Genomic DNA, 24,046 nt, shown 5'->3' on the forward strand with positions numbered 1-24,046 from the left:
TAAGAGCTGCTCCCACTGCACAACCCTAGGGGGCGCCACTACCATAGAAATCATTGTATTCCTGGGTTGTGTAACGTAGTGGCCCTGGCAGAGCAGCCCGGGGAAGATGGTGCGATGTGTGCATAGACACCAGGGCAGCACAGCACGTGATGTATTCCAGGGGTGGAGGGAGGCCTGTGGGCCAGGAGTCCAGGAGATAAGGAAATACGTAGCTAGTGATGGGCTGGTGGGTGGGCAGTGGCCAGACTTTGCAGAGGCTAGTGGTCTCCTAGGAGATGTTGGAAGGGGAGTGACTTGATTCGCTTTGCATTTGCTAAATGCAGTGTGGTTGATGAATGTTAGCAAGTGGCAATGTGCCTGCAAATGACTATTGCAGTGTGGTTGGTGAATGTTAGCAAGTGGCAATGTGCCTGCAAAGAGGATATTGAAATCCAGGTGACAGATGATAATTCTTTAAACTATGGTGAAGACAATAGAGATAGATTACTGTAGAAATATTTAGGAGATAAAATCAGCTGGACTTTTGTGGTCAGTTGGACATGTGGAATGGGAGAAGGCAAAGGGGTCTGGGGACCTCTGAGCTCTGATCTGCCCGACTTGGATTATGAGATTATCTTCCTGAACTAGAGGACACCTGGAGAAAGACCAGGTCAGTAGGGGAAGAGCCCACGTCCAGTTTTTTTGAGTAGAGTTGGAAGTACCTATGACAATCATGAGTGATGTCAAGGTAGAGAATCTTTTGGGCGTATCTGGGTTTCAGAGAAAACTCTTCCCTCTGCATCCAGGTGTAAGCTCCTTCACCCCAGCTGTTCCTAGTGGGGTCAGGGGCAAGCATCTGATCTGCGAAGAGCCAAATCAGCAGCTTCAGAACTGAAATGAAGAGATGGAGGGACAGGACACAGAGGCAGGACAGCAGCAGCTTTACCGGGAGGACCATGTGTTCTGTTGCTGACACTCCTGACACACCCCTGGCTCCTGCCCTGCTCGTGGTCTCATTGTTCACCTTTGATTTAGATTCTGCTTTCAAATTGTGGTGCTGGAGAATACTCTTGAGAGTCCCTTGGACTGCAAGGAGATCAAACCAGTCAATCCTAAAGGAAATCAACTGAATATTCATGGGAAGGACTGATGCTGAACCTGAAGCTCCAATACTTTGGCCACCTAATGTGAAGACACGACTCATTGGAAAAGACCCTGATGCTGGGAAAGAGCAAGGGCAGGAGAAGAGGGCAACAGGGGATGAAATGGTTGGGTGGCATCATCGACTCAATGGACATGAGTCTGAGCAAGCTCTGGGAGATAGTGAAGGACAGGGAAGCCTGGCATGCTGCAGTCCATGTGGTCGCAAAGAGTTGAATGTAGCTTAACAACTAAACAATAATGACAAGATCATCTAATTTTGCACTCCCAAAGCCTTACCAAAACCACCACAGATACACAGATATTTATTTCTGTACCCCTTCCCCCCAGGTCTGTTGGTCTATTTGCCGACTTTTTCCATCAGTATTTTCATTAGCTTAATTTTGTGGTATTGAAACTAACTTTGTAAGGCGAGCCTCCACCCCCATGGCTAGTTTTTCAGTTCCCAAGTTTCTAGACTATTCTGTGCAATTACTCTTTTAGATGAACCATAGAGTCAATTTCTCAAGATAAAACTTTCCTGGGGGGATTTTATTGACATCACCTCAAATTTATAAATTACCTGAGGGAAGACGGACAGTTTTGCAATACAGTTCAAGAGCGGGATCCATTTCTCCATTGATTCAAGTCTTTTTAAAATATCCTTCATCCAACTTCAGCATATATCTTTGCACATATTTTGCTAAATGTACTCCTCCCCCACCCATATTTTCTTTTTTTTTAAATTTTTTAATTTATTTTTGGCTGTGCTGGGTCTTCACTGCCTCTGGGGCTTTTCTCTAGTTGCAGCGAGAGGGGGCTACTCTCTAGTTGCAGTGTGAAGACTTCTCACTGCAGTGGCTTTTCTTGTTGCAGACCATGGGCTGTGGGGTGCACGGGCTTCAGTAGTTCCAGCGTGTGGGCTCAGTATTGTGGTGAACCAGCTTAGGTGCTCTGGGGCATGTGGGACCTTCCTGGACCAGGGATCGAACACGTGTCTCCTGCATTGGCAGGTCATTTCTTTTACTACTGAGCCACGAGCGTAGTATCTGCTACTCCCCATCCCCATGCTTTCTAATTTGTTATTGCTGGTGTAGTGGACAGGCATTGATCTTTATATTTATCACCTGGTGCCGTTTCTTTATTCATTGCTCTGATTAGTTCTTGTTTTTTTTTTTTTTTTTTTTTGATTATTCTCTTGGTTTCTCGGGGTGGTCAGAGACATCATCTGCAGATAATGAAGACATTGTCTCTGCCTTGCTGATTGATAATGGGAGACACTCTTGAAATGTTGCTACCTTGAATAGGAAGAATCTAAATGCAGCTTCCAAAACTTTTGAAGAATACTTTTCTGCAGGATGCTAATATTTTTATTGAGAAAAAAAGGCTCTGGAGTCCAGATAACTTTAGACTATATTGGGTTAAATAAGACAAACATGCTTCTTTAATTCAGCAGTAATCAGAAAATTCTTTGTTAACATGCCTTGTGGGTGTTCTATATTAAGTAACGTATCTTCAGCTGTGTGTATGTCTGTGCTCAGTTGTGTCTAACTCTTTGTGACCCCATGGACTGTAGCCCGCCAGGCTCCTCTGTCCATGGGATTTCCCCAGGCAAGAATACTGGTGCGGGCTACCATTGCCTTCTCTAGGGTATCTTCCCAAACCAGGGATTGAACTGGTGTCTCCCATGTCTTCTGCATTCTTAGGTGGATTCTTTACCGCTGTGCCACCTGGGAAGCCCTATATTCAACTGATTGGTCATCAACTCTTTTTTTTTTTATGTCTTTCTGTGTAACATATCTTGGAACAAGGATCTAACAGGTAATGTTGGAGCTGCTTCTCTGAGGTTTCTCTAAGGTTTCAGGATGACATTTGCTGTGATTTTTGGAAAAACAGTTGTTGGGTGAATGAACAAAGAATTTTTATCCTGGTAAGACTATTTTCTTCCATTTCTGGTTTACTAAGAGTTTTCTTAAAAAATAGAAATGAAAAAAAATTAGAAATGGAAATTGAATCTGATCATGCGATGTTTAGATGTCTATGAAGATGGTCATATAATTTTCTGCTTGTGAATTTGTCTAGTGAAACTCCACCACAGTGCATTAAATGTGGTTCAAGATATTCTATGGGGTAAACTGCTGGACGTCATGATTGTGGAATAAACAGGATTAAACTGAGCAGCCAGCAGGTCAGGTGCTCTCAGGGCTGGGCTGTAGTGTCCAACATGACCCTGATTACCTGCAAAAGAAAAGCTATGACCTACCTAGACAACATATGAGAAAGCAGAGGCATTATTTTAATGACAAAGGTCCGTCTAGTCAAAGCTATGGTTTTTCCAGTAGTCATATATAGATGTGAGAGTTGGACCATAAAGAAAGTTGAGCACTGAAGAATTGATGCTTTCGAACTGTGGTGTTGAAGAAGACTCTTGAGAGCCCCTTGAACTGCAAGGACATCCAACCAGTCCATCCTAAAGGAGATCAGTCCTGGGTGTTCATTGGAAGGACTGATGTTGAAGCTGAAACTCCAATACTTTGGCCACCTGATATGAAGAGCTGACTCATTGGAAAAGACCCTGATACTGGGAAAGATTGAAGGCAGGAAGAGAAGCAGACAACAAAGGTTGAGGTGATTGGATGGCATCACCGACTCAATGGACATGAGTTTCAGCAAGCTCTGGGAGTTGGTGATGAACAGGGAGGCCTGGTGTGCTGCAGTCCATGGAGTCGCAAAGAATCAGACACGATTGAGTGACTGAACTAACCTGTAGTTTGCTGCCTCCTGGTGGTTACTTGCTATGTGCAGGTGTCATTTCTGTTGTGTCCGAATCTTTCTGACCCCATAAACTGTAGCCTGTCAGGTTCCTCTGTCCATGAGATTCTCCAGGCAAGAGTACTGGAGTGGGTTCCATGCCCTCCTCCAGGGGCTCTTCCCAACCCAGGGATCGAACCATATCTCCTGCATCTTCTATATTGCAGGTGGATTCTTTACCGCTGAGCCATAGGGGAAGCCCCATAAATATCCATGGGGACCATTCTGAGTTCTGTGGTTGGCTGAGACTGTTAGGATAGGAGCAGAAATTCTAGGAATGCTCCAGGTTTGGTATTAATTTTGTCAAACCATCTAGGGAGACTGGGCCAGGAGAGTAGGGGGGACACAGGGACACCCTGCTCCTTGACTGTCCTACCCTCTCTTTCTCTCCACTCCTTTCACTCAGAAATTAAGACATTTAGTTTGACCCCTGTTTGAGAACTTGAACTGAGTGGAGAACTCAAGCCAACTGCCAATTGCATCATCAAGGGTTTTCTTAAAAATCACTTTAAAATTAATACTAGTATCTAGCCATTGTTGGATTACCATGATATTGAATGGTTTGCCTTGGAAATGAACAGAGATCATTCTGTCGTTTTTGAGATTGCATCCAAGTTCTGCATTTTGGACTCTTCTGTTGACTATGATGGCTACTCCATTTCTTATAAGGGATTCCTGCCCACAGTAGTAGATGTAATGGTCATCTGAGTTAAATTCACCTGTTCCAGTCCATTTTAATTTGCTGATTCCTAGAATGTCGACGTTCACTCTTGTCATCTCCTATTTGACCACTTTCAATTTGCCTTGATTCATGGACCTAACATTCCAGCTTCATATGCAATATTGCCCTTTACAGCATCGGGCCTTGTTTCCATCACCAGTCACATCCACAACTGGGTATTGTTTTTGCTTTGGCTCCGTCCCTTCATTCTTTCTGGAGTTACTTCTCCACTGATCTCCAGTAGCGTATTGGGCACCTACCGGCCCGGGGAGTTAATCTTTCCGTGTCCTATCTTTTTGTTTTTTTCATACTGTTCATGGGGTTCTCAAGGCAAGAATACTGAAGTGGTTTGCTATTCCCTTCTCCAGTGGACCACATTTTGTCAGAACCAGTAACGTTGAAGAAGCTGAACAGTTCTGTGAAGACCTACAAGACCTTTTAGAACTAACACCCCAAAAAGATGTCCTTTTCATTATAGGGGACTGGAATGCAAAAGTAGGAAGTCAAGAAACACCTGGAGTAAAAAGGCAAATTTGGCCTTGGAGTACAGAATGAAGCAGGGAAAAGGCTAATAGAGTTTTGCCAAGAGAACACACTGGTCATAGCAAACACCCTCTTCCAACAACACAAGAGAAGACTCTACACATGGACATCACCAGATGGCCAACACCAAAATCAGATTGATTATATTCTTTGCAGTCAAAGATGGAGAAGCTTTATACAGTCAGCAAAAACAAGACTGGGAGCTGACTGTGGCTCAGATTATGAACTTATTGCCAAATTCAGACTTAAATTGAAGACAGTGGGGAAAACCACTAGACCATTCAGGTATGACCTAAATCAAATCCCTAACAATTATACAGTGGAAATGAGAAATAGATTTAAGGGACTAGATATGATAGACAGAGTGCCTGATGAACTATGGATGGATGTTCGTGACATTGTATAGGAGACAGGGAGCAAGACCATCCCCAAGAAAAAGAAAAACAAAAAAGTAAAATGGCTGTCTGAGGAGGCCTTACAAATAGCTGTGAAAAGAAAAGTGAAAAGCAAAGGAGAAAAAGAAAGACATATACATCTGAATGCAGAGTTCCAAAGAATAGCAAAGAGAGATAGGAAAGCCTTTCTCAGTGATCAGTGCAAAGAAAGAGAGGAAAATAACAGAATGGAAAAGACTAGAGATCTCTTCAAGAAGATTAGAGATACCAAGGGAACATTTCATGCAACAATGGGCTCAATAAAGGACAGAAATGGTAGAGACCTAACAGAAGCAGAAGATATTAAGAAGAGGTGGCAAGAATACACAGAAGAACTGTACAAAAAAAGATCTTCATGACCCAGATCATCATGATGGTGTGATCACTCACCTAGAGCCAGACATCCTGGAATGGGAAGTCAAGTGGACCTTAGGAAGCATCACTACAAACAAAGCTAGTGGAGGTGATGGAATTCCAGTTGAGCTATTTCAAACCCAAAAAGATGATGTTGTGAAAGTGCTGCACTCAATATGCCAGCAAATTTGGAAAACTCAGCAGTGACCATGGGACTGGAAACGGTCAGTTTTCATTCCAATCCCAAAGAAAGGCAATGCCAAAGAAGGCTCAAACTACTGCACAATTGTACTCATCTCACACACTAGTAAAGTAATACTCAAAGTTCTCTAAGTCAGGCTTCAGCAATACGTGAACTGTGAACTTTTAGATGTTTAAGTTGGTTTCAGAAAAGGCAGAGGAACCAGAGATCAAATTGCCAACATCCGCTGGATCATTGAAAAAGCAAGAGAGTTCCAGAAAAACATGTATTTCTGCTTTATTGACTATGCCAAAGCCTTTGACTGTGTGACTCAAAATAAACTGTGGAAAATTCTGAAAGAGATGGGAATACCAGACCATCTGACCTGCCCCTTGAGAAACCTGTATGCAGGTCAGGAAGCAACAGTTAGAACTGGACATGGAACAACAGACTGGTTCCAGATAGGAAAAGGAGTACGTCAAGGCTGTCTATTGTCACCCTGCTTATTTAACTTATATGCAGAATACATCATGAGAAACGCTGGGCTGGATGAAGCACAAGCTGGAATCAAGACTGATGGGAGAAATATCAATAACCTCAGATATGCAAATGACACCACACTTATGGCAGAAAGTGAAGAACTAAAGAGCCTCTTGATGAAAGTGAAAGAGAGTGAAAAAGTTGGCTTAAAGCTCAACATTCAGAAAACTAAGATCATGGCATCTGGTCCCATCACTTCATGGGAAATAGATGGGAAAACAGTGGCTGACTTTATTTTTTGGGGCTCCAAAATCACTGCAGGTGGTGACTACAGCCATGAAATTAAAAGACACTTACTCCTTGGAAGGAAAGTTATGACCAACCTAGATAGCATATTAAAAAGCAGAGATGTTACTTTGTCAACAAAGGTCTGTCTAGTCAAGGCTATTGTTTTTCAGGTAGCCATGTATGGATGTGAGAGTTGGACTAGAAAGAAAGCTGAGTGCTGAAGAATTGATGCTTTTGAACTGTGGTGTTGGAGAAGACTCTTGAGAGTCCCTTGGACTGCAAGGAGATCTAATCAGTCCATCCTAAAGGAGATCAGTCCTGGGTGTTCATTGGAAGGACTGATGTTGAAGCTGAAACTCCAATACTTTGGCCACCTGATGTGAAGAACTGACTCATTGGAAAAGACCCTGATGCTGGGAAAGACTGAAGGCAGGTGGAGAAGGAGATGACAGAGGATGAGATGGTTGGATGGCCTCACTGACTCAATGGACATGAGTTTGGGTAAACTCTGGGAGTTGGTGATGGACAGGGAAGCCTGGCATGCTGTGGTCCATGGGGTCGCAAAGAGTTGATTATGACTGAGTGACTGAACTGAACTGAGCTCATCCCCACCCATCAGCAGACAATTGAATTAAAGATTTACGGAGCTAGTTTTTGTCCATCAGAGCAAAAACCAGTTTTCCCCACAGCTAATCCCTCCCATATGATTATACAGTGGAGGTAAATAAATTCAAGGGATTAAATCTGATAGGCAGAGTACCTAAAGAACTATAGATGGAGGTTCATAACATTGTACAGGAGGCAGTGACCAAAATCATCCCAAAGAAAAAGAAATGCAATAAGGCAAAATGGTTGTCTGAGGAGGCCTTACAAATAGCTGAGAAAAGAAAAGGAATAAAAGGTAAAGGAGAAGGGGAAAGATATACCCACCTGGTTGCAGAGTTCCAGAGAATAGCAAGGAGAGATAAGAAAGCCTTCTTAAGTGAATAATGCAAAGAAATAGAGGAAAACAATAGAATGGGAAAGACTGGAGATCTCTTCAAGAAAACTGGAGATATCAAGGGAACATTTCATGCAAAGATGGGCACAATAAGGACAGAAACAGCAAGGACCTAACAGAAGCAGAATAGATTAAAGAAGAGGTGACAAGAATACACAGAAGAATTATACAGAAAATATCTTCAGTTCAGTTCAGTCGCTTAGCGTCCGACTCTTGGCGACCCCATGGACTGCAGCACACCAGGCTTCCCTGTCCATCACCAACTACCAGAGCTTGCTCAAACTCATGTCCATTGAGTCGGTGATGCCATCCAACCATCTCATCCTCTGTCATCTCATTCTCCTCCCACCTTCAATCTTTCCCAGCATCAGGGTCATTTCAAATGAGTCAGTTCTTCACATCAGGTGACTAAAGTATTGGAGTTTCAGCTTTAACATCAATCATTTCAATGAATATTCAGGACTAATTTCCTTTAGGATGGACTGATTTCATCTCCTTGCAGTCCAAGGGATTCTCAAGAGTCTTCTCCAACACCACAGTTCAAAAGCATCAATTCTTTGGCGCTCAACTTTCTTTATAGTCCAACTCTCACATCCATACATGACTACTGGAAAAACCATAGCCTTGACTAGATGGACCTTTTTTTTTTAATGACTGAAAGAGATACTTTATTTGATTAAATACAAAATTGTTACGGGTCTTTTTTAAAATTTATTTTTTAATTGAAGGATCTTTGCTTTACAGAATTTTGTTGGTTTCTGTCAAACATCAAGATGTATCAGCCATAGTATACATATGTCAGCCATAGGTATGCATATATACATATGTACACCTATATACCTGTGTACATATATATAGGTATATACATATATATATAGCCATAGTGTACATATATTAGCCATAGGTATACATATATCCCCTCCCTTTTGAACCTCCCACCCATCTCCCGCCCCATCCCACCCCTCTAGGTTGATACAGAGGCCCTGTTTGAGTTTCCTGTGACATACAGCAAATTCCCATTGGCTATGTATTTTACATATGGTAATGTAAGTTTACATGTTACTCTTTCCATACATCTCACCCTCTCCTTCCCTCTCCCCATGTCCATAAGTCTATTCTGTATGTCTGTTTCTCCATTGCTGCCCTGCAAATAAATGCTTCAGTACCATTTTTCTAGATTCCATATATATGCATTAGTGTACAATATTTACCTTTCTCTTTCTGACTTATAGACAGACCTTTGTCAGCAAAGTAATGTCTCTGCTTTTTAATATGCTGTCTAGGTTGGTCATAGCTTTTCTTCCAAGGAGCAAGTGTCTTTTAATTTCATGGCTGCAGTCACCATCTGCAGTGATTTTGGAGTCCAAGAAAATAAAGTCTGTCACTGTTTCAATTGTTTCCCCATCTATTTGCCACAAACTGATGGGACCAGATGCCATGATCTTAATTTTCTGAATGTTGAGTTTTAAGCCAGCTTTTTCACTCTCCTCTTTGACTTTCATCAAGAGGCTCTTTAGTTCTTAGTGACCCAGATAAACATGGTGGTGTGATTACTCACCTAGAGCCAGACATCCTGGAGTGTGAAGTCAAGTGGGCCTTAGGAAGCATCACTATGAACAAAGCTAGTGAAGGTAATGGAAGTCCAGCTGAGCTATTTCAAATCCTAAAAGATGATACTGTTAAAGTGCTGCCTTCAATATGTCAGCAAATTTGGAAAACTCAGCAGTGGCCACAGGACCGGAAAAAGTCAGTTTTCATTCCAATCCCAAAGAAGGGCAAGCCAAAGAATGTTGAAACTACTGCACAATCACACTTATTTCACATGCTAAGCAAAGTAATGCTCAAAATGCTTCAAGCTAATCTTCAATAGTACATGAACTGAGAACTTCCAGATGTTCAAGCTGGATTTAGAAAAGGCAGAGGAACCAGAGATCAAATTGCCAACATCTGTTGGATCATAGAAAAAGCAAGAGAATTCCAGAAAAACACCTACTTCTGCTTCGTTGACTATGCTAAAGCCTTTGACTGTGTGGATCACAACAAATTGTGGAAAATTCTTTAAGAGTTGGAAATACCAGACCACCTTACCTTCCTCCTGAGAAACCTGTATGCAGGTCAAGAAGCAACAGAACCAAACATGGAACAACAGAGTGGTTCCAAATTGGGAAAGGAGTACGTCAAGGCCATATATTGTCCCCCTGCACATTTAACTTCTATGCAGAGCACATCATGCGAAATGCCAAGCTGGATGAAGCACAAGCTGGAATCAAGATTGCTAGGAGAAACATCAATAGCTTCAGATATGCAGATCATACCACGCTAACAGCTGAAAGTGAAGAGGAACTAAAGAGCCTCTTGATGAAGGTGAAAAAGGAGAGTATAAAATCTGACTTAGTATTGGTAACTATAGGCACTTTGTTGCACTGCAAATTTCTAGAACATTTTCGTGTTCAGCTGAGAAATGAAACTTGATATACATTTCCCCAACTCCTCCTTTCCCTTCCCCCTCAACCTCTGGCAGTCACCATTCTCCCACAAATATTTATATGTTGTATTTTCATTTTATTAAAATTCAATAAAAATAGTATTCAAAATATTAAATAAATTTTCCTTTAAAGATATTTCCTCCTTCAGCCACAGGTTATTTAGAACTGTGTTATTTAATTTCAAAATATTTGAGGACTTGAAAGATCTTTTTTTTCTTCTGTTATTTTGAGTTTATATTATGGTCAGAGAACATTATAGGGTTTCGATGCTTAAAATTTGTTAAGGTTAATTTTATGACCCCAAATGTTTTATCTTCGTGAACGTTCCAAGTGCAATTAAAAGAATGTGTATTCTGTTCTTTTTGCTCAGAGTTCTGTAAATGTCAAGCAGCACTGAGTGATGGTGATAAATCTTTTATATCCTTGCTATTTTTTATTTTTTCTATGGTTTACCGAGAAGTGAAAGTGTTAGTAACTAAGTTGTGTCTGACTCTTTTCGACCCCCTGGACTGTAGCCCGCCAGACTCCTCTCTCCATGGGATTCTCCAGACAAGAATGCTGAAGTTGGGTTGCCATTCCCTTCTCCAGGGGATCTTCTCGACCCAGGGATCAAAACCAGGTCTCCTGTATCGCAGGCAGATTCTTTACCGTCTGAGCCGCATCACCAATAGTAACGGTGAATCGCTCCTCTTCTCGTCCTAGTACCATCAGTTTTTACTTCATGCATCTTGAAGCTCTGGTGCTCTGTGCTTGCACATTTAGGATTTTTATATCCTTTTGATGGATTAATCTTTTTGTTATTATGTAATATCCTTCTTTATTCTGGCAATATTTCTTGTTCTGAAACCTACTTTCTCTGATATTAATATAGCTACGCTGGTTGTCTTTGGATCAGTGTTTGCTGATGATATAACTTTTTCTCTCCTTTTACTTTCAACCTACCCATGTAATTAAAGTGAGTCTCTTGTCGACGGCTTGTAGTTGTGACTCGTATGAGTATGTGTGTTCAATCCGATCTGACAATGTCTTCTTTTAACTAATCTATCTAGACCTGTCTTCTACTAATGGACTTTCTCTTAACATTTTAGTCACCTCTGCTGTCACACTGCTCCTTATGACCTGGGCCACCTGCAGGGCAAGGCAGAGAGAGAAAAGAGAGAGAAGAAATAATGGGAATTTCCCCAGACTCCTTAAACCATAAGAGCCCCCTTTTCCAGTTCATCTGGCGTGAAAGGTGGATCTTCTCTTGGGATTGTAGGCGGCAATGCCACCAGGTCTGCACCATAGTGCAGGTTTGTGACTGCTTCACCCTTTGGACAGGTTGAAGAGAGGAAATAGGAAAAAAGATATCCCACACTCTGAAAGCTGGGTGTAAGAGGATGAGAACCCTGGAAACCTACTCTGTAAGAGGCTTCCTATGAGTTTTGGTTCCCCTTGCCAACCCGCTTGCTATTTTCAGAGTCCTCGGGCTATTGACTTCTGTCTTTTGTCCCCACTGTTTGGGCTTCCCCTATGGCTCAGTGGCTAAAGAATCTGCCTGCAGTGCAGGACACACAAGAGATGCAGGTTCGATCCCTGCGCTGGGAAGAGCCCCTGAAGGACGAAATAGCAACCTACTCCAGTATTCTTCCTTGAAAAAGCCCATGGATAAGAGGAGCCTGGTGGGCTACATCCAAAGGTTGCAAAGAGTCTGACATGAGTGAGTACACATACACTAGATCTTTGAGCTGAAGACTGATGGGCTATGGTGGCTTAATTGATCTTCATTGGCACCAGAAGTCCAGTGAAGATTTTGCAAATTGAGTTGGTAGGTGAAATAGTCCACTAGAATATTAATTGATACTTAAAAATTGTTCTTTTTTTAAAGTTTTTTTTAATGTGGACCATTTTAAAAGTCTTTATTGAATTTGTTACAATATTCCTTCTGCTTTGTTTTTGATTTTGTGCCAGGAGACATGTGGGATCGTTGCTCCCAGACCAGGGATTGAACCTTCACCCCCTGCATTGGAAGGCAAAGTCTACCCACTGGACCACCAGGGAAATCCCTCAAACTGTTGTTTACAATGGCTGTATCCATTTATGGGCTTCCCAGGTGGCTCTTGTGGTAAAGAATCTGCCTGCAAATGCAGGAGATCCAAGAGACATGGGTTCGATCCCTGACTTGGGAAGATCCCCTGAAGTAGGAAATGGCACCCCACTCCAGTATTCTTGCCTGGAGAATTCCATGGGTAGAGGAGCCTGATGGGATACAGTCCATGGGACTGCAGAGAGTTGGACATGACTGAATGACTGAGCACACATTCATTTACAATTATCCAACACTATATAAAATCCTTCCCTGTCGTCTTACCAACAACTGATAATGATTAAAAAAAATTTTTTTCCCATTCTGTTGGGTGAAAGAAAATAGTATCTTGTTGCTTTGATTTCAACTTCCACGTTTGCTAGTGAGGTTTGAGCGTCTCTATCGGGCCATTTATATATCCTCATTTGTAAATTGTCCCTTCTTATCTCTTGCCCATTTTTCTACTTGGTCATTTGTCTTTTTATTATTGATTTGTAGGAATTGTAGTCTCTCCTGTTTGGAATTTATTGAGGTTTACTTTGTGACTCATTACTTAATCAATTTGTCTTTATGCTGTGTGAGCATTTGGGAAAAAAAGGTATTCCCTATTCAAATTCTATCTAGATTTATTAAGACAATCTTGTTAATTTTATTACTTAGGTTGTCTGTATGATCTTTAAAATATTTGACCTGTTAAATTCTGAGACGGTTGTTTTAAAACCTCCTAATATGGTTGCAGATTTGTGAAATCGCCCCATATTTCAGGTTTTGCTCTACATATTCTTTTCAGATTATTTGTCCAGATGTTAGATTCAGATTTATAATCAATCCATCACTCAGTGATTAAGAGCAGAAACTCTGGTGTTAGGTTACCTGAGTTCGAATCTTGTTTCTTTCTCTTACATAATATGTAGGTGTGGCTGATTTACTTAATTTTTCTAAGCCTAAGATTTCTCATATGTGAAATGAGGCAAAGAATAACATTTACCTTCCAGAATTGTTCTGAGATTAAATAAAATGATCCACGTGAGTGTTCATAAATAGCCATTATTACATTTTCTTGATGCTTGTACATTTCATCAGTTGAAAAGTGTTCCTCAGTTCCATTTAATGCTTTTCCCTCTTGAATTATGCCTTTAGAAATAAGAACATTACCACCCTCTCTTCATTGTATTTGAATTTTCTTGAACTATGTTTATCCATCTTAAATCTTTCATCATTTTTAAGCTTTTGATGGATTTCTTGTAAAGCACTATTAGCCAAAGAGATGGCCAAAGATGGTCACCATGAGTTCTTTCCTTCCTTATAGGCAAATGTCCCTCCACCCACCAGCTGGTGGGATCTGTTTCTCCTCTTGTTGAATTTGGACAGCTTGTATCTTGCCTTTACCAGTAGAAAGCAGAGGAAACAACATCGTGTCGGTTCCAAATCTATCCTTTAAGATGTCAGAAAACTTCCATCTGTGTTTGGGGGAAGCCAGAGACCATATTGAAAGAAGTTCAGTCTATAATATTAAATGATAAAGCACACTTGAAGACAGAGACAAGCACTGAGCAACCACACATGTAAGCGAAGTCTTCTTGGACTGACCAGTCCAGCCCAGTTACCTGCAGAATACAGCTGAATGAGTGACCTGAGTCCATGCCCCCCTGGAGCAGAAGACCCCAGCCAAGCCCTGTTCCCACTCCTGACCCACAGAACTGTGAGAAAAGCCCCAAAAGTTCCTTTGATGTTTAAGTAAAAATAAAAGACACATTTTTCATTTTCTCCAAGAACTTTATTGAACAATGTATTCACCTTTTGTTCCACTATCTTCTGCCATTTTTCAGGCTATTTCATAATTCTATCTTCTTAAAATTTTTATTTTTTTGAACAAAGAATTGTTCTAGGTGCCTTTTGCAGTCTCCCAGGGAATTGCAATTTTTTTTTCCATTAAGAGAATTTTGTAAAGATAAAAATAAATGAAAATCTGAAGGTGCAATGTTTGGTGAATCAGAACTCCCCAGCCAAGCTAATAACAGTGTTTGCCTGGTTGTCAAAGAAACGTGCAGTCTTGTGTTATCTTGATGGAAGATAGTGCATTTTCTGTTGACTAATTCTGGATACTTTTCATCAAATGCTTCTTTCAGTTGGTCTAATTGGGAGCGGTACTTGTTGAAATTAATAGCTTGGTTTTCTGGAAGGAACTCAAATAGAAGACTCCCTTCCAATCCCACCATATAGACAACATCACCTTCTTTGAATGAACACCAATCTTTGGTGTGGTTGGTGGTGATTCATTTCATTTGCCCCATGATATCTTCAGTTCATACTCTACTATATTTTTGCTGGTCTAGGATGTCAGATGGAGAAGGCAATGGCACCCCACTCCAGTACTCTTGCCTGGAAAATCCCGTGGACAGAGGAGCCTGGTAGGCTGCAGTCCAGGGGTCACAGAGTCGGACATGACTGAGTGACTTCACTTTCACATTTCACTTTCATGCACTGGAGATGGAAATGGCAACCCACTCCAGTGTTCTTGCCTGGAGAATTCCAGGGATGGGGGAGCCTCATGGGCTGCCTTCTGTGGGGTCGCACAGAGTTGGACACGACTGAAGCAACTTAGCAGCAGCAGCAGCAGCAGCAGCAGGATGTCAGAAGGCTTTCCTGGTGACTCAGCTGTAAAGAATCCACTTACCAATGTAGGAGAAGCAGGAAACTCTCATTCAATCCCTGGGTTGGGAAGATGCCCTGGAGGAGGGTATGGTGACCCACTCCAGTATTCTTGCCTGGAGAATCCCATGGACAGAAGAGCATGGTGGGCCATAGTCCATGGTGTTACAAAGAGCTGGATGTGACTGAGTTCATGGCAAATAGGTGGAGAAACAATGGAAACAGTGACAGACTTTGTTTTCTTGGGTTCCAAAATCACTGCAGATTGTGACTGAAGCCATGAAATTAAAACACTTGCTCCTTGGAAGAAAAATTATGACAAACCTAGACAGCATATGAAAAAGTAGAGGCATTATTTTGCTGACAAATGTCTGTCTAGTCAAAGCTATGGTTTTTTCCACTAGTCATGTATGGATATGAGAATTGGACCATAAAGAAAGCTAAGCGCTGAAGAATTGACGCTTTTGAACTGTGGTGTTGGAGAAGACTCTTGATAGTCCCTTGGACTGCAAGGAGATCCAACCAGTCAATCCTGAAGGAAATCAGTCCTGAATATTCATTGGAAGGACTGACATTGAAGCTGAAACTCCTACTTTGGCCACCTAATGCAAAGAATTGACTCATTTGAAAAGACCCTGATGCTGGGAAAGATTGAAGGCAGGAGGAGAAGGAGACGACAGAAGATGAGGTGGTTGGATGACATCACCAACTCGATGGGCATGAGTTTGAGCAAGCTCTGGGAGTTGGTGATGGACAGGGAAGCCTAGCGTGCTGCAGCCCATGGAGTCGCAAAGAATCACACACAACTGAGCGACTGAACTGAACTGAACTGAGGAGAGAGCACAAGAGCTATCATAGAGATAAATTTGAATAAACTTTTGGGCTAATCCAGTAACAATTCAAACAAGTCACTGTTGCTTTAAGCCACTACGTTTGGGGGTGGCATGTCACCACCGTGAGATAACTGAGCCAAGTATAGAGCTAGATTTTTCTTTTTAATTCAAATTGAGAATCTTTGTCTTTTCATAAGAGAATTGAATAATTGGAAATAATTGGTCATAGTTTTTTTTTTTTTTTTTTTTTTTGATGGGGGTTGAGACTTCTGGGATCTAGGTCCCTGATCAGAAATCTAACTTGACCCTCTGAAGTGAAAGTAAGAAGTAGGAACTATTAATCTCCCCATATAATGGATGATAAAACTGAGGTTTAGAAATTTGACCAAGGATCCATGGCTATACAAGCAACAGGAGCAGATATAAACCAAGCAGTCAGGAGACCACCAGATAGGAGAGACTCCACAACATCAGCATCTCCCCTTTCTCCTAAGGAGCTGGGAAGTGGGGTCCTCTTATTCACAAATGGGTCTTAATTGAGATCACTGACATGGTACATCGAATTCAGCTTTACCAAAAAGCAGCGCTCAGAACACTCACATCTTGTGCCCCCTTGAGAGGGGTTGGTGATAGCTTCCAGCCCCAGGTACTCAGAGGTCAGGGAAGATGTCCAAAATACCTCACAAATAGGCCAGGTGCAACCAGTTCGATGCAGTGGTGTCTCACCTCTGCTGGCTTTGTCCTTTGAGTTCTCATCCCCTGGGGCCGCCCCCTCCTCCCACTTGGCTTTTCTGTAGTTCTTTGCCCTGATCGAACCCTCTGCATTGCTCAGAAGGTGAGGGAGGGATAATTTGAGAGAATAGCATTGAAACATGTACACTACCATATGTAAAATAGATAACCAGTGCAAGTTTGATGCATGAAGCAAGGCATTCAAAGCCGGTGCACTGGGACAACCCAGAGGGATGGGGTGGGGAGGGGGGTGGGAGGGGGTTCAGGATGGGGATACATGTACACCCATGGCTGATTCATGTTGAAGTATGGCAAAAACCACCACAATATTGTAAAGTAATTAGCCTCCAACTAAAATAAATAAGCTAAGATAAAATTTAAAAATTTTTTAAAAAGAAAAAAAAAAAAAAAGAAATCTGGTTTCCAACGTGCAAGCTTCTGTGACCAAAATGTGGCAGCTGCTACGTTATTGCTGTTTCCCCTCTCTCTTTTTCATTGAAAATCATTTCAGTTACAGAAGAAATATATGCTTGGTGCGACAAAATCAAGTAACAGAAGTCTAAAAAATAAGAAGCCAGACCCCAGTCTCACTCCAAGGTAACCACCATTAATGGTTAGTATGTCCTGCAGGAATTTTGTTTACACACACAGCACTCACTTGCTTTCTTTTCTGAAACTGCGATCACACCAATTTTCTATTTGTACACATTCTTCATTAACTTAGCTATACATTGTGAGCATTTTCCCAAATGAATATCTCTATCTCATTCTTTTAAAGGCTGCATGGTATTCCGTCTTTATTTAAAATAGAGCTATCTAGTAGAAATATGAGTCACACATGTAATTTAAATTTTTCTGGTAGTCACACTGAAAAAAAGAAAATTAAGCAAGTAGAATTAATTTTGATAATATATTTTACTTAATCCAGTAGGTCCAAAATAATATCAATTCCACATGAAAACACTACGTAATTATTAATGAGATTTTTTACATTATTTTAAAATACTAAGTCTTTGAAACCCAGCATGTATATTACACTGACATCACATCTCAATTTGGACTAGTCCGATTTCAAGTGCTGAGTAACCACACAGGACCGGTGGTGACCATACTGGATGGCAGAGACATTGACCATAATTTAGCTGAGTGCTTGCTGACGGGACTAGAGATTGCTTCCACTTTTTGCTACTAGAAGCAATGTTATAGCAAACATTCTTATGCTTATCACGTTACCCATGCATGTGATTATTTCTGTAGGATAGATTTATAGAAGTGAGGTTTCTAGGTCAGAGAGTTTATGCATTTTATAGTATAATAGATACAGCTAAATTACCCACTAATAAGCCTAAACCAGTTTATACTTCCACCAACAGTACATTAGAGTGACCATTTCCTCACACTTCTGCCAAATTGGATGGCATTCCTTTAGACATTTTTTTAAATCTCTCTCTGCCCTTCTGCATCTGTAAACGAGTGCACTGCATCTCATCACACAAGGACAGATCTGTTACAAAGCTGCATTTTTTTTTTTTTTTTTTATTGGCTGCCATTTTCAGCCAGATAGAAGATGCATCTGTCTGGCTAGGTAACAGAAAACCCAGTGAATGCTGGTTCCAACAAATAGGAGTTTATTTTCTCCTGTAAAAAGAAGTCTGGAGAAAGGTGGTTGCTTGTAGTGGTTGGCTCAATGATCAGTGATGCCTGCAAAGTTCTTTCTCATTCAATATTGTTTTTTAAAAAATATTTATTTTGGTCTGCGCTGGGTCTTCACTGCTGTGGGTGGGCTTTCTCTAGTTTCAGCAAAAAGGGGTTACTTTTTGTTGTGGTGTGCAGGCTTCTCTTTGCAGTGGCTTCTGTTGTTGTGGGGCAAGGGCTTTAGGGTGCGACAGCTTCGGTAGTTATGGCTCATGGGCTTAGTTGCCCTGCAGGATGTGGAATCTTCCTGGATCAGGAATCAGACTGGTGTCCCCAGCAGGTGGATTCTTAACCACCAGACCACCAGGGAAGTCCTAATTCAACATTCTTAGCAGGTGGGCTTTTCTTGCCTTAAGGTTACCATCTAATAGTTAACAAGGTGGCTGTCACTACTCCAGGTAACATGCCTGTATCCCAGACAGGGAGGAGGGGGAGGTGGATGGCATGAGCTACTTCTTACCCAGATGCTACCCAGAATATTTACGTCATTGGTCAGAATTCTGAAAGGTTATCCCAGATGCAAAGGAGGCTGGAGAAGAGAATAACAGCTTTTTTGGCTTATTGTGGAAGGTGGCAAGAGAAAATGGGATTGGCAATGGCTGATGGGTTAGCCAAGAACAGTCCCACTACACCATCTACTGCTGTAGGTAGATGTGAGGCTTTCATGTAAAAAGTCCCACTCTTGAATTCAGGGCCTCGTGTTTCTGGCCCTGGTTGTAGTTACCTTTGGCTGCTCTCATCCTCTGCTCTCATCATGCCTGCTTTGTCTTTGCAGTATGTTTTGAAACCCAAGCCTCAGGGGTCCTTCTGAGTCTTAGTCGTGTCTGGAGAAGAGGAGCTTCTGGAAAGAGTGTTTGTGATTGGCAGCTTCTGACCTGCTCCTGGTGATACCTGCCTTATGGTCTTCATGCCCTTGTAACCCCTCCCCTTGAGTGAGACTTGCTTCTGAGGAACAGAATACGGCAGAGTGATGAGACGTCACTCCTGTGACTGGATTACAAGGACTGTGACTTTCATCTTGTTGGTGGTCTCTATTGTCTTCTCAGCTTGTACCCTTTGATAGAGCAAGCTGCCATGCTGGCGAGGCCTGTGGGACAAGGAACTAGAGACAGCCTCTGGCTAACAGCCCATGAAACACAGAATTCTGCCGACAACCACATGAGTGAGCTTGGAAGTAGATTCTTCACCAGTTGTGCCATGAGATGACTGCATCTGCAACCAACATCTTGACTGCAGCCTGTGAGAGACCCCGAATCGGAAGACCGAGGATTCCAGACCTACATGAAGCTATGCGATAACAAATGTTCTTATTTCAAGCCCCTAAATTTTGGGGTAATTTGTTATGCAACAGTGCATAGCTGAGAGTGTGCTGTTGGAAGACTGCCTGTTTGGGAGCAACCAACTCCTCCATCTGTATCAGTTTCTTGTGCTTCAAAACCTCTCCCCTCCTCATGCAATTATAGGGCAAAAGCAGCTGTGATTAACAGGCAAAAGTAATTTCCAGGCATTCAGAGAGCCCAGAGCCCCATGTACACCTTTCCCATCTTTTCACATTTTCCTGTGAGTTCCTGGGATTTCATCTCAGAAGAGAGGCCGGAATGGAGGTACTTGTATTGCTCTGTGGATCTCACATCTCCATGAGGAGCATCCCTGGCCTGTCTCTGCACCCCTCACTGATTCCCCCACAAAGGAGGTGAGACTTGATCCACGCATTTTGGGGCAGGAACTGAGGAGGTGCCATCCAGCCCCTGCTGGGCTATCTTGACTCCACAGACCTGCAGGGAGACTGCAGTGCTGGTTGCCCATGACAGGTGGTAGCGAAGGCTTCCCCAGAAGGCTCTGCCCTGCAGGGGGCAGCCTGCAAGCAGAAGGGGCAATTCAGTTCAGAAGGGACACAAGGAAGCCCTCTGGGTCACTTAGCGACGTGAGGAGCAATGTAGCTGATATCAGATGGGTCCGTCTCTGTGCTTTATTTCTCGTTGGCTCCAAGCTCGGCGGGAGAGAGAGGGGTTTTATTCGTTGTCTCCATCTCAAATCTCAATGTATATATTCACAATAATCATGCTTTTAAATGAAGATACAAAGCAAGCTGTGATAGAAAGGAAGGACCAGGCAACTGGGTCGTTGTGGGTAGTGGTCAGGGGAGTTGACCACTCAGGGGTTGGTTATGCCTTTGTGTCCCTGCTGTCAGCGGTGACTGCGTGTCTACATCCTTGTGACCCTCTTAGGGATCAGGGACAGTGAATCCTGCCCCGCACCCACCTCCCAGCTCTTGTTCCCTCCTATGGGTTCAACACGCCATAGCTGTACCTGGGAGCGTTTTAACCGTGGGTGGGGTCTCCTTCCCGCTGGAGCCCGGGACCCCAGGGAGACTCTGACCCCACACAGAGGGTCTTGCCTCTCCAAAGCACCTGCTGGCCAGACTCCCCTGGGACTGCGCATGGTGGGGGTCAGGGCGGCGCCCCCCCCAATCTGCACGCCAGCTCCTACTGCTTCCTGGCACCCCTGATCTCTGTTCAATGTGTGATTTTTTACGATCGATCTTATATCCGGCACAATCAGATTTATGGCTCCTGCATCTTATGAAATTACACAGATGTTGCTGCTCTGCTTCTCTCCAGGACAGTAAAAGGCAATAACATTCTTGCAGATTTCGACAGCAGGCAATTCAATAAAGGGCCATGTATATTTTATAAGTACAATAAAGACAAGGCTCTCTGCCCGCACTGCGGCCCGCCAGGGCCCAGCCCTGCACCGGGCGGCTGCCCGCACCCCCTTCCTGTCTGTTTGTCGATCAGGCCTTTTCCACTGTCACACAGGGGACCAGGGAGATTTATCCCCTTTCTGATCCATTATTTAAGTTTGGCTCCAGGGACCCTGCAAAGGGGGCTGTTTAAAATTTAAAGGTGTTTGTGGAACTTAATACTTTCCTTCTCCTGATTTGCACTATAAAATTTTATCTATATTTTTGTTGCCCCATAAAATGTTTCTATCTTATCGGGATGGCTTGTCCTTTTACGGGCAAAACCATAAATACCCGATGAGGTGCGTGTTGGCGGAAGGTCTCACAGAGGAGTCCTGGGAGGAGGCGGGAGGGGAGCGCCCTGCCCAGCTCTGCCACGGACACCCAGGGTGGCTGGAGGGGGTGGGGCATCATGCTTCTGAGACTCAGTGTCTTCGCCTGTCAGGTAAGGAGAACCAGAACTTCCTCGGTGGTCCAGTGGTTAAGAATCCGCCTTCCAATGCAGGAGACGCAGGTTTGATCCCTGACTGAGGAGCTAAGATTCCACATGCCCAGGAGCAACTAAGTGCAAGCACTGGGCAACTACTGAGCCCTGAGTACTCTGGTGCCTGCATGCCAAGACTAGAGAGAAGCTGGCCTTCAGCAACTAAGACCCAACACAGCTAAAACTCAAATAAATAAATACATATATTTTAAAAGGTGAGGAGAACCGTGGCACCCAGGGCTGCTGTGATCCAGGGAGACGGGGCACCAATAGTACTTCCTTGGCACGGGAGGACCCTGGACAGCACAGCACGGGCAAAGGCCCAGGGGTGGGAGGTGTGGAGAAAAGGGCCCCCTCTCCAGGGCAGGGTTACAAGGTGCCAGGCCAGGCTGGGAGCAAATGTCTGTGCTAGCTTGGCATTGATGTCACCCGGCCTTGATATTCTCATTTATAAGATGGAGACATGAACTTCCCATCACATGGGGTGTTGTGTAGATTAATGAGAAATGCCTGCAAAATGACTAGCTCAGTGCCCTGCACATAGTAACTGCTTCACATCTGTCAGGTGTGGCCGTTGTTACTGTTGTCATTGTTACCAGGCAGGGTGGGACTAGGGTGAGGCAGGCGAGGTGCCCAGGGAGCAAAATGTGAGGAGACCTCCCTCTCGGAGGGCGCAGGTGCGGGTGGGCACCTGGGATCGAAGCCTCCTTATGCTTTGGGCCCCACACTTCTCCCTTTCCTCACCCTAGCCCTGCTACCTGAATTGCTTTCATCTTGGCTGGTGGGCAGTCATGGTTGATCAGAACTAGGCCCCTTGGATTAGTGGGTGTGCGAGCAGTGTTCATCGTCAATAGAACCAACACTTCTGGAACAAGATCAGGCAAATTTTGGTGTTTCCAAGGCCAAGCCAGGCCCATCTCTTCTGTATGACACTCACTGATGCCTGCTCTGTGCCAGGTGCTTGCTGGGCTCAGCAGACTCAGAGAGAAGCAGGTATAAGCTCTGCTTTCAAGGGGTGCCTGGTCTGGTTGGGGGGACTGGCACATCTAGCATGAGGGGTTCAGGGGCTGTTATTGTTGTTGTTCAGTTACTAAATCATGTCTGATTCTCTGCGACCCCATGGACTGCAGCATGCCAGGCTTCCCTGTCCTCCACCATCTCCCGGAGTTTGCTCAGATTCATGTGCATTGAGTTGGTGATGTTCTGTAACCATCTCATCCTCTGCCATCTCCTTCTCCTACTGCCCTCACTCTCTGCAAGCATCAGGGTCTTTTCCAATGAGTCAGCTCTTCGCATTAGGTGGCCAAAGTATTGGAGCTTCATCTTCGGCATCAGTCTTTCCAATGAATATTGGGGCTGTGGAGGGGTACAAAAGGGGAGGGCCTTCTATTCTGTCGGGTGGCAGTGAGTAAAGTCAGGAAAGGTTTTTTTTCCGTGTGTGATCTTAGCTCTCCAACTAGGGATCGAATCCATGCCTCCTGCAGTGGAAGTGCAGAGTCTTAACCACTGGACCACCAAGGAAGTCCCCGGAAAGGTTTCTTGAAGGGGAGTCTCTCGAGCTGGAGCAAGGACAGGTAGGGGTTTGCCAGAACTGGAAGAACACTCCTCCCAGGGAGGAGCATAAACAGGGCATGGAGTGTGTACGCACTGACCTGCAGGTACCAAGACTGAGGTCAGTATCGGGGAGGAATCTGTGTCCCGTGAAACTTCTGGTTGTCCCGGCAGAGGTGAAGGTCCTCAGAGAATGGAAGTGTAGACAAGTCAGTCAGTGCCTCCCAGAGCCTGAACTGGCCAGGTCCTGGGGCCACTTGTAGAAGGAGTGTCCACTGAGGCGGGGCAGGTCTCAATACAGAGCCCAAAGCCCAGAGGCGTAAGCCTGGGCAGCCTCACTGCTGCTGGTCAGACTCACTCTTGGCCGGGGCCCTGACAGTCTGATTGAAAGGGCTCCAGCGCTTAAAGCAGTGGTTCTCAAACTTGGCTCCATACCAGATTGATGCAGTCCTTAATCGAGTCCCTTTGGCCTCAAGAACTGGAGGGAGGGAAGCCAGATTAGTCAAAGGGTGATGCTGAGCTGTGATCTAGTTATAGCAGAGACCTCAGTGGGAGCTCCAGAGCTGGGAAGACCCTCCAGGTTAGGCAAGGAGGCGTGTCTTTGGCCTCAGCCACATGCACTCATTGGCTGTGGTCCATCCCATGGGAAGGAGGCAGTCCCATTGGCCAAGAGCTGTCAACAGGCAACACTCCTAGAAGCTGAGTGAGTGAGGGCCTTGGTCCTGAGCCTCCAGGACACAGCCCCACCTGTCAGTGGGGATGGTTGGGTGCCCATCCCAATAAAACACAGGCCAGCCACCTTATACTCTACTATCAATAAAACCAGAAAATAGCATGTGTTGGTGAGGATGTGAAGTTGTGGTAAAATAAACAT

The sequence above is a fragment of the Muntiacus reevesi genome, chromosome 3 (genome assembly GCF_963930625.1).
Source record: "Muntiacus reevesi chromosome 3, mMunRee1.1, whole genome shotgun sequence".
Taxonomy (NCBI): domain Eukaryota; kingdom Metazoa; phylum Chordata; class Mammalia; order Artiodactyla; family Cervidae; genus Muntiacus; species Muntiacus reevesi.